Genomic DNA, 11,660 nt, shown 5'->3' with positions numbered 1-11,660 from the left:
ACACCATGTTCAATGTTTAAAAGCGGAAAGAGACAGCGATGCACACGTGGTAAAAGAAATAAAGGAGCACCCGAGACAAAACAAGATTGAATACGGGGGAAATAACAGTTTTACCTGAGGAAGTTGTCTGGAAACCTCAAGTGTGTTGATTCAAAGTTTTGGAAAGTTAGTCATACGAGCAGTCTTTGCATGTATCTATCACATTGTCCGTTCATTGTTCTTTTTTTTTTTGGACTTATTAATTGATCAATCAATTACTTTTTGTCAATACGTCAATCAAATCATTTTTCGTATCTCTTTACATGTCAATATGTCTATCTATCTATCTATCTATATATATATATCCATCCATCTATCTATCTATTTATATATCCATCCATTAAACCTGCATCTATCTATCTATCTATCTATCTATCTATCTATCTATCTATCTATCTGTCTATCTATCGAGCTATCTATCTATCTATCTGTCTATCTATCTATCTATCTATCTATCTATCTATATATCTATCTATCGAGCTATCTATCTGGTCTGTCTGTCTATCTATGCATCTAACTTTCTATTATAAGGTAGATAGAAAGATAGCATAGATCAATGATTTATTTATCAAATATACAAGGTTATTTCACTTAACCTACCTTTGATTGCATAACGCCGTTATTCTCTTTCCTCTGAGCTTTCAAGGAATCGACATTGAAATTATTTCTGAACAGTGTTTCAGAGTTCCATTTTACTGGCTGGAAAACACATACAGTTCATTATGTGCACAAAATATGATGGAAATGTTTTAAACAGGATACAGCCCCTGCCCACATAGTTTGCTGTTATTTTCTCAACATCTCGTATAATTCGTTTGATTACTATAAATAAGTACATACTTGTTTGTACGGCCCACTACACCATTGTGTGGACATGACACTCTCTAAAAAAAATCGAGTGAAAATATTCACTCTTGAAGGAGTGAATACAAAAAAATATTCGAAGATTTTGGAGTGATCCCTGAGGTCACTCTAAAACGAGTGAAAATGAACATTAATTATTTTTCACTCAAAATTCACTCCAATTTTACTCTAAATTCACTCTTTTTTGTATTCACTCCTTCAAAAGTGAAAATTTTCACTCGATTTTTTTTGAGAGCAAATCACCGGGAGGGGCGGGGGGGGGGGGGGGGCGGGGGAATGACCTAATGAAAGCTGCTGAAAAACAAAACAAAACAAAACAAAACAAAACCGTAGACATTTTGCGGATGAAACCCTTAGATATACCTTTGCGAGGGAAACGGAACACGACAGATGGTGTATAGAACTTATCAGCTCATGGCCATGCTGGTTCCAGTAGGCCAGGGACTACAATGATTACAATCCATAAGGGCCAGGAGTGTTTTTAATGGCATCAGTTTTCGTCCATGTCATTGAGCTAAGTTTATCTTCGATCCTGCATGACGGACACAGTGACGTCTTCTTGGTACCCAATCAACACAGTCTATGCCCTCAAAATGATTCTCAATATTTTCTTTCATCTCTTACCCACTCCCCATTCTGACGTGAGTGCGACTTTTAAACCATGTCCTACATTGCTGACTCTAGCCCTCTCGCCGCACACTCCTGTATAGGTACACTTTTCATTAGTAACATTGTCACAATACTGAGTAGTGTTCTTCGTTGACATAGAGATGACCTGTGTCAGGAAATATTGCGACGCCCCCGGTTCGGTTGTTGAAACTGCCGACTCACATCATTATGGGTTTTTTTTTAAATCATATATTTTTAAGACCTCGGGCCCTTTCAAATTGGATGTAGATGAGATTTTTAGTCCATTTCCCATCGAGATCGTCAAACTGGTTTTGCAAAGAGGACAACAGCAATCCCCGAGTCCACGAGAGCAACATTCTCTTCCGCGAGTGGGCGGCGCACATAAGGCCCAAGGGATTAATGATGGAATCCACTCCGCATTCAATGTGGCTTAGATTAATTAAACGCACACATACAAACACGCACATACACACACACACACACGCGCACACACACACACGCACACACACACACACACAAACACACACACAAAAATAACACAAACAGATGAATAAAGGCTGCATACACTTTGGATAAAAGTTGAAGACGGTGACTCATTTTTCTTTTTTCTTTTGAAGGAAGCTGATGTACCATCAGTCCAATTTTGTGGTGATGATCTCATCGCATCACAGCTCTGCTATCGGCTTGTTTTGAAATCTAATTTATTATCACAATAAATCATAATCATCTCTCCAATCTGTAATCAGATTGAAGATGAAATTATTGATCAATAATGATTTTTAGCAAAGGGCAGTCATAATCACATAATATTAGCGAACACAATATGATCGTCACACGAAGTTCAGTCTTAAGCCACCAGCCCAAACGACAAGCCCCACCTAGCGAGACGCTTCTCTGCTTTTGGCCGTCTGCCTTTGAAAGAACGGTCTCATATTCAAGTAATGTGCAGTTTAATGCCCCGTCACTGTACAGGCATGCTAACCTAGAAACATTAAACTGCACATTACTTGAATATGAGACCGTTCTGAAGCAAACAATTTTCACACAACAATAGATATATAATGTACTCTTAAATGAATCCCACAAGGATTGGAACAATCATCCTCCAGCATTCCCACTGACTCCCACTGATCAGTTACTAGCCACCCCCTTTAAATACACGATTTTGTGGACTCCTCTTTATATTTTCTTTTAGGCTATATTCATGTCAATGCGTGACGTCACGAACTGTAGTAGTCGTTTCATCCAGCAATGGCGGCATCAAAACTTTCGACATTCTTAACTTTTTCTTGTCTGATTTTCCTCAAGCTTCGAAAATGTGTTCTTCTACTATATTGCTGAATTCACTCGATCCTAATGCATATTTGAGTTTCAGTTGAGAGGGTCTTTAAATAGGACGACAGAACTCTTCATACAACATAGCCAAGTTTCCCTTTAACAATGTTTGATGACCTCGAAGATAGTGCATGCGAAGGTGGGGACCTTGAATTACAATCATCCTCCGTGCATATCACGCACCCAGATACACGAATGTCTACATGTTCTCGTGCTGTAACTGGCGACTTCTGAAACTATATTGGGCTGCCCTACGTGTGCTCATTACATGTTTTCTCGTGCAACCTTAAAAAAATTGTTGTACAGGATGTGGCAATTCTTCCGCAGTTGCAGCACACGCCTGTGAGTTTATGTTTTGTTTGTGCATGTTTCATGAATTTGCGGTTTACGTCAAAAGTGAGCAAAGCCACACGTTCACAAAATACACGCATCATCGAGGTAGGCAACAGACGGAGAATATGCATCACTTTGAAGGTTTAAAAAGTGACGGTCGATGTATTTACGTCAACTGCAAAAAAAAAAAAAGGGATAACAAATACAACACTACGACGATAATGTGCAGTATCTCTTAAAAATCATTTATCTTTGGTACATGTGATTTTTTTGAAACAATTTTATTATTATTGTTGTTATTTTTATCATTATTATTACTGTTATTATCATTATAATTATTATTATTTTTATAATTATTATTATTATTGCTGTTATTATTATTATTATTATTATTATTATTATTATTATTATTATTATTATTATTATTATTATCATTATTATTATTATTATTATCATCATCATCATCATCATCATCATCATCGTCATCAATTTTTGGAAGCGTTGCCACGCAAGATCCCAGCTGAACTCGCATCTCGGACACGGATCTTCTAGGGCAGATATGATGGAGTTTCCCGCTCTGTCTTGAATTCGCGGAATGCCATCGATGGCACAGACGGCACAGAGCAATAGCCTGTGATGACGATAACAGATGCTCGGCCAACATCCCCCATGTTGCTATGGAAACGACGGTCGTTTGCCCTAGTCACTGAGCAGTGTAAGACATCTTGGAGTACTCCCGCCAGACAGAGGTGGAGTCGGTGCACACCTCCAGACAACACCATCACCTACTGTGATTGTCGGCGTATCTTTCTCCAGCTTTCAACAGCACCGATAGTGCCCGTATCGCGCGGCTTTGGTTATTTGCACTGTCTTCAGCGATGTCACAGTTTGTTTTCTCTGCGGAGAATGCCCCGTATAAAGCGGGTAGGGAACCCTCTGTCTAGCTCTAGCTCCCTGTAGTCTCCCTGGTGAGAGATTGAAGCTCCATCACCATACATCGCATGGCAGACCCGACCCGCCTCACAAATTGACGATCTGTGTCGCCACACGCGCCTTGAACTTTGCGCCGTCTCGCGTTTTTCAAAGGCGAAGTCAACCAACCCCAAATGACGCTACTTTTAATTCCCAATGATTTTTATTACACTCCTATTTCTTCTTTAAATATTACTAGGTTGTTTGTTCACAATATTCTCTGGGAATGCATCTTTTCTTCCCCGTGCGCAATGCTTCACACCATATTACGGAAACATGTAGGTGTCCACCATTCACACTATCTCCCCCATCAATCAGTGGAAACAAGAAGAAAAATTCCACTCAACCTTCTGAGAGTTCCTCTTCTTCTATAAGGCTGTTCTCTTTTCTCTCTGTGCTGTCTCTTCTCGGCGACAAGTTTGTACCTCGTATTTATGACTATTCTTTTCTTAATGTTGGAATCTCTGTTATCTGTGCTTTCACGTATACATGTATATGCTGACAATCATTATTCTTCCGTTGAAATTAATCAATGAACATATAACTGACAAAGTTTCAGAGAAGTTCGTTTATACCATGCAGTAGCGTCACCAAAATGAACACCTTGCCCGATATCTTGCATCCCTCCACCGCCTCCACCCTACGCCCTTCCTCCCCTCTTTAAGCCCTCATCCATCTCCCCCTCCCTTTGGTGGGTGTATTGTGTATTTTTCCATCGACGAATCAGGGACATAAAGGAAACCACTCATAGATTCCGATCTTTAACGAAGCTGCGTCCTTACTGAGTCATTCTGCCTAGATGCCATTGATAATGACGAATTAATGGACATAATTATCTCGCTGTTCCTACAAAGAACACTGTATACTGAGGCATCTCCACTGGAACCATTATGGGCGACGCCGATAAGGAAGTACAAAATAATATATATTTTTTTCTTTGTGACAAACAGTATACTTTCTTGGAACTGTCGACCACATCTTCGATTACGTGCGGAGGGTGTCTTCCTGTATGCTGCACGGGGGCGTGTCTTTTCTACCATGAGTTAAAGGAACTATGAGATGAAAATACATGTTGACTTGTATTGATTTATGATATCCTCGCGGGATATTCTGCTACTCACTTATGAGGCCAAAAGGATATCTAAATACAATGTAGGTGCTATATATTTTATAGTATTTCTACTATTTATCTTCAGATTACTTTGATAACGCCCACAAACGACCTTCCATCTCAAGATTCGGCTAGTGACGTCATTTGTCAATCATTGCTAAGGTAACCGAAGTGATTAACAAATGACATTGGAATGCACCTTCCCCTTGACCGAGCATAACTTACATGTTTCCTTGCAGTGTCTTTTGTTAATCATATAACATGGAAACATGCGGCTAAGGAATCTGAAGAAAATAGTAGAAGTACGTGTACAGTCATTGTCTCATTATAAAATATATGACATGTACACGTGTATTTAGATATTCATTTAGCTACATAAGTGATGTTGAGGGCATCATGAATCAAAACAAGTTAACATGCATTTACATTACATAGTTCCTTTAATATGTAGTTCATTTAAATGCAAGGCTACCATATTCAGGCTGCCAATGTTCACACGTTACCATGGGGGGGGGGGGGGGGATTCCAAAGAGCTAATGGATATAGTGTTTGTGTTGCATGCATCGCTCAAGGCAAAAAGAAGATTAATCTGGTATCAGGGAGGATGTCATTCATATTCCCTCGCAAGGACACAAAGATATTCTTGGAGTTTTCAGAGAGCCTGCTGCAGAAGAATCAAGAAGACTTGGCCAGCTCTGGTGATGGAGAATTCCAAATTCACCCCGAATCAGACTGCCAGCAACCAAATCACGGAAATATAGTTTTATTGGCAGTGAAGATATATCCAATACAATACACATGCCTGTTTTTGTCTTTTTGTTGTGTGTGTGTGTGTGTGTGTGTGTGTGTGTGTGTGTGTGGTGCCACTTTAAAGACCTATGCAATGCAGAAGCATACCGGTATTGACTTGTGTTACTTATGATACCCTGATCATCACTTATGAGGCCAAAAGAATATACACTTGTATCTAAATGTGCAATATATATTTTATATTTTCTATCATTCTTATGATTACTTGGATACACCCACTCACAAAACACACGCACGCGCACACACACACACACACACACACACACACACACACACACACAGACACGCACACACAACACACACACTTCTAAACCAAGATTCTGTCGATGAGATTATCTATCAATTACTGCTAAAGTACTAACGTACAGCTTGTAATTAACAAAAGACACTGGAGTGCACCTTCGCCTACACTGAGCATAACTTGCATGTTTTTAAACATAGAAGACATGGAGAGATGGAAGTCAGCGTATTATAAGTCGACACAAGTCAACATTTTGTTATATTCTTGTGTGAAAAAGGAATGTAGACATCCAATCAAATCAATTCTAATCATATCAAGCAAACATGCATTTGCACTGCATAGGTCCCTTTAAACTTTTCAGTTAAACTATATCCTTTGAAGGTATACAGTCTCGTAACTGAATGTATCCCCCCTCATAGTATCAAAATAAAGAAATATGAAACGACAGTGAAAGTAGAACTCGCGACTAATCCCCAGGGATCTCAAAAACCTCGTCAAAGACCTTTCAAGGAGGGCATCAGTCTTTGATTAATGGTCTTCTGTTTTAAAGGTCCTTGTGTGACACTACATCACAGTTATCAGAATGCATTAATGATAAAATCACCACGCACAGAAGGCAAAGGCTAAACTCAGACAATACTCCTGAGGATTTCTGACAAAGTATGAGTATCTCTCTGATCGACTTTATTTACGCCTCCACAAAGTGTATCAATCATTTGTTTCCATGCCCTTGTCTGGCTGCAGGGAAGGACAAAGAGAGAGAGAGAGAGAGAGAGCAAGAAAGAGAGAGAGAGAGAAATGAATAAATACATTATTAGCGATTCACAAACAGCATACCATATTATCCCATCAACTGGGATGATGCAATTGCCACCTGGCTTCCGGGGTATGGAATACAACACGCTCCTCCTGCAGTTGGACACACAGTGTGCCAAATCTATATCACGTGAAATATGCGAGATCATATCTCTCTCTCTTTTTTCCCTCAGATTTGGACTGCATCTTGTGTTCAAGGGTTTATCTTAAATGAAATAGACTCAAGCCTAACACAAATATGACAAGACTATGGACAATCTGTATGACAGACAACTACTGGGACAAACTGCTTTACACGGTTGAACAGAAACTGAGTCCATGCTATTAAAGTCATTTGCGTACCCTTCGACAGTGAAGTCTTAAATAGTTGATGAAAAGATTGTGCATATTGCATGGTAAAAGAAATAAAACAATTCTATTTTTGTTACAGTCAGAAAGACATGGTGGCTAAAAGAAACCTGTTTATTGACGCTTACGTCAAGGGAATCAATTACCAACAAGGTACGTACAATGTTTGTTCTGACGAGTATCACTTGCTTTTTCTTTTTCAATCTGTAAGCTAGAGGGTGATGTCATCGTCACAGGAAAATGGTTCTACCGATGCCTTCCACACAGCTTCAATCCCGGAGGGAAGAATAAATCAAATTGCCTATTGCCACAGATTACTCAGACTGTTATGTAATTATTTTCCCTGGTCCAGGGGCCCAATTCATGCAGAGGTTTGCAGTAACCGCAAGCTGCAATAATTGCAGTTGCTTGTGCAGCGAACCTCAAACCAACCAACTCGATGTAGGTACTTTAGTTTTTTATTGTGACAACTGCAGTTGCTGCAACTTCCAATCACTGTCAAAGTCTTTGTACAAAACGGACCCGAGCTTTGAGAGACAAGTTACCTTGAGAACAGTTTTTATAGCAACATAATTTTGCCTATTTTTTACTTATCTTTTTTTTGACATAAATCAACCCCATTTAGTTGCCTTTAATGTTGAAATGAATATTGATTGACTGAAGTTCAAATGTGTCATGTTATCCAGTACCCAGTAACTATGCAGCAATGCCTCAATATCCTTGCCATTATGCCTGTAACTTTTAATGCACAAGATATGGAGCTATTATGGAGCAGAATCTACCTTGCTTCAAACTCACGAACAGTTCAGAAATGCAGCTTTTTGTGCAGCAAATCACCAGTAACTGTATGCGTGCCTGACAAATTGCAAACTCGGAACAGCTTTATCATAAAACACTCGTTGACGTAGACATACATTATACAACAAACTAGATAAAATAGAATCCCTCAAATATAGGTGTATATCCAATAAAGTGCATTCAAATAGAATAAATATCTACACTGACACTATCAACCATTGCAACACATATTTCTGAATACCATCCGCTTACATCTTCTGAGCTCAACAGGAATTCCTGGAAATAACACAAACACAAACAAACAAACAGTAGTGCAGACAACAGTGGACAAACCGTGTCTTCAAGAAGACGCTATGCATCATGAATATTCAAAATGACATCACCATGGCAACCATATTGGTGATGTGGTATGCCAGACTCGGTGAAAGCCCAGTACCGACGGTGCTACATTTCACTGGTAACATAAACTATTCAGTACAACATATCATACATAACAATACAGCAAGTAAGTTGTACTATTGACCTGAAACGTTTAGCAGAAGACGTTTTCGACTACCACTCGGTCTCATCTTTCCTCTACACAGGCAAACAATACAGCAAGATGACATTTCGTTGGCAAAAGAAGACATAGGTACTTATTGGAAAACATTTATAGCACAAACATGCGTGCAATTTGCCACGTAACGACAGTAAGGAACATGGCATGTGATAAGAGGCCCAGCTGGATATTGCAAGAATACCTCCCATTAATTGTGCTAGATTTGAATCAATGCCAAACTCAATCCTCTGCTACAGATTGGCAAATACAGCATGAAATCAAAGCTTAACAAACTTTGTAGGCAAATTAACAAATAAAAAGATAAACCCCAAAAGAAAACAAAAGAAAACAAAACAGCCAAGCCCCATGCATAATGTGAATATGGATTTTGGCAAGCTTTTGCTTTGTTTGTTTGTTTTTTTTTCAATCATTAATTTGTTGCTTTCAAATAACTACAAGGGCCTATACATGTAGGTCCAGGAAGACGTAAATTAAAACAAATGAATTACTGATAAACAATTAGTTGATAACACAACAAATAAAATCCTGTATCTTGATAGAATGAACATTTGAAAACCTATAGTCGAAATCTGAGATATTCTCAATGCTCAGGTGAATCTTTTCACCTCAGTTTTGACTTCTGTCTGAAATGCGGACAGCTGGGGCACGAAGAGTCCTGCTGTTGGAAAGCAATTCATCACTTTTCTTTATTAAGCCACCGAGGATGAGCTGATAACGATATAACACACATTTCCCATAGACATCTGCCCGAGCATACTCTGGACTAGTTTTCAATGGGTTAATGGCTATTGCAAGAGGGCTTATGACAAAATAATGGCAGTGCCATATGTATGTATTACTGCACAACCCATCCTGGAAAATACATTACTGAACAAACATCACTCCACAAATGATGCACGGGTCTGAGTGCGTCAGTAGGAATTGTGTGCATACGGTAACTATGGAATGCTTACCCCACAAGGCACAGCAGGTTTAGGCGAAATTCCATAGTTACTGCATGCACGCACACAATTCCTCTTGATGCACGGAAAGACATTTACATTATTTGTTTTATAGAACGGTGACAAATTTTGCCTGAAATCTATTGTTTTATCGTATTTCTAACAATTTGCAAGTCTCTCTTTTTGGCTTGCTATAGATGAAACCATGCATCAGTTTTTACTGATGCATGGTAACGATGCATAGCTAGCCATCTCTTGTCACGTACACCAACGCTTGCCAAGCACATGAACCCGGCCTACTTCTTGTCACTGTGAACAGCAAGCCATCTCTAGCTACATGCGCCTTCTTTAGTACAAACACGTGTGACAACACGTTTGCTGCATCTATCGCCAGTGATAAGTGTGCTGCCAGTAAAAAAAGATTGACACATGGCTTTCGACCAATAAGATCGCAGGATTCTCTCTACCCGCCCTGTAAGATAGTTTATATGTATGTATATATATATATATATATATATATATATATATATATATATATATATATATATACATTTTGCCTCTCTATTATGGTGTGCATTCTATGAAAACTCCACTGCACTGAATGGATGTGATCCACACCTTCACTCCATACTTCAGGGTCACTGCAACAGAAGCTGCTGTCACGAACAGGTGACTACCCGAGCACGAGACTTGACTCGAAAGGTGACACACTATTCACGCAATGTCATTCCGACACATTTTTTTCCAATGCACACATTCGGCTGCCAAAATGGATCGTGTGGCCGGCTGACAATCGACAGTGAGGTGCAACAGAATTAGCAAGCGGCTATTTTTAGGATGCCGTGGTTAGAGAAGAGTCACGGCTTTGCATGCATCCTTGTGGAACTTGAATGTTGAGGCCGAGAAAGGGCAAGTGACTCTCAACAGACTGGCACACGCGCAAACCAAGGCCAGTTTGTATGTGTGTGTGTGTGTGTGTCAAGAATTTTTGCATGGACAACTCCTATAAATTATGACAAAACTCTGCGGTGGTAAATGACAAAGGGCAAATGAACAAATGTCCCTGCCCTTACTCACTTTTGACGCTAACTCCTCGTTCCCGTCAGGTACTTCCAAGCACCATTTGACGACTAATGACAGGATCGCCATGTATCACGCGAAAGTGACGCTTCAAGGGGTCAGATTGCAATGAAATGAGTGGAATTGTAAGAAATGCATATTCTACGAGACTCTCCCACCCAATTTGCAAAATTTGGTTTGATCTGATGCAGGAATTGTCGAAGAATATCAGGCAAGAAGTCAACAGTATTGAGATAGTTTCACACACAGAGTCAACCTGTGATAGTAGCTTTAAGATCACTTGATACGCTGCCAATACAAGACCCATCTTTGACTATGCTACTTGCACGCTATTAGCTAATTCCGTTCACGTGGCAAGGCGAGAATGATGCCTACTTCACCCACCCACATGTTTATCCAACTAATCCCAGAGTCGCATCGTTGGGATTGACAGAAGCAGATGAGAGAGTTCCTGCCTCTCAGACTCTGCAGAGAAATCGGCTCATTCTCAGTTTGCTGAAGTTTAATATGGCGGGGCCAAAATGTGGCGTTACCAGCAAACTATGCGTGTACCTTCAAGCTGAACATGCTTCCAGTGTGAAATGCAAATTTTTAATTCTCAGAAAATAAAATGCATACTGTATAACGAAAACAAAAGAAAGCAACAAGAAACATCATTTGTGGGGATGCAACGCATTTTTCTGACTTTTCAAACTGACATGATTGCCTGCCAAAAGTAGAGAGATGATTCTTGCTCCTCCTATATAACAGGTGTTTCACTCTACAATGCTCCAAAGCTTGGTA

This window comes from Diadema antillarum, unplaced genomic scaffold (assembly GCF_040938485.1).
Source record: "Diadema antillarum isolate AM-2024a unplaced genomic scaffold, OU_Dant_1.0 seq00000170_RagTag, whole genome shotgun sequence".
Taxonomy (NCBI): Eukaryota; Metazoa; Echinodermata; class Echinoidea; order Diadematoida; family Diadematidae; genus Diadema; species Diadema antillarum.
The sequence above is the reverse complement of the archived record's forward strand: the minus strand, read 5'-3'. Positions refer to the sequence as shown.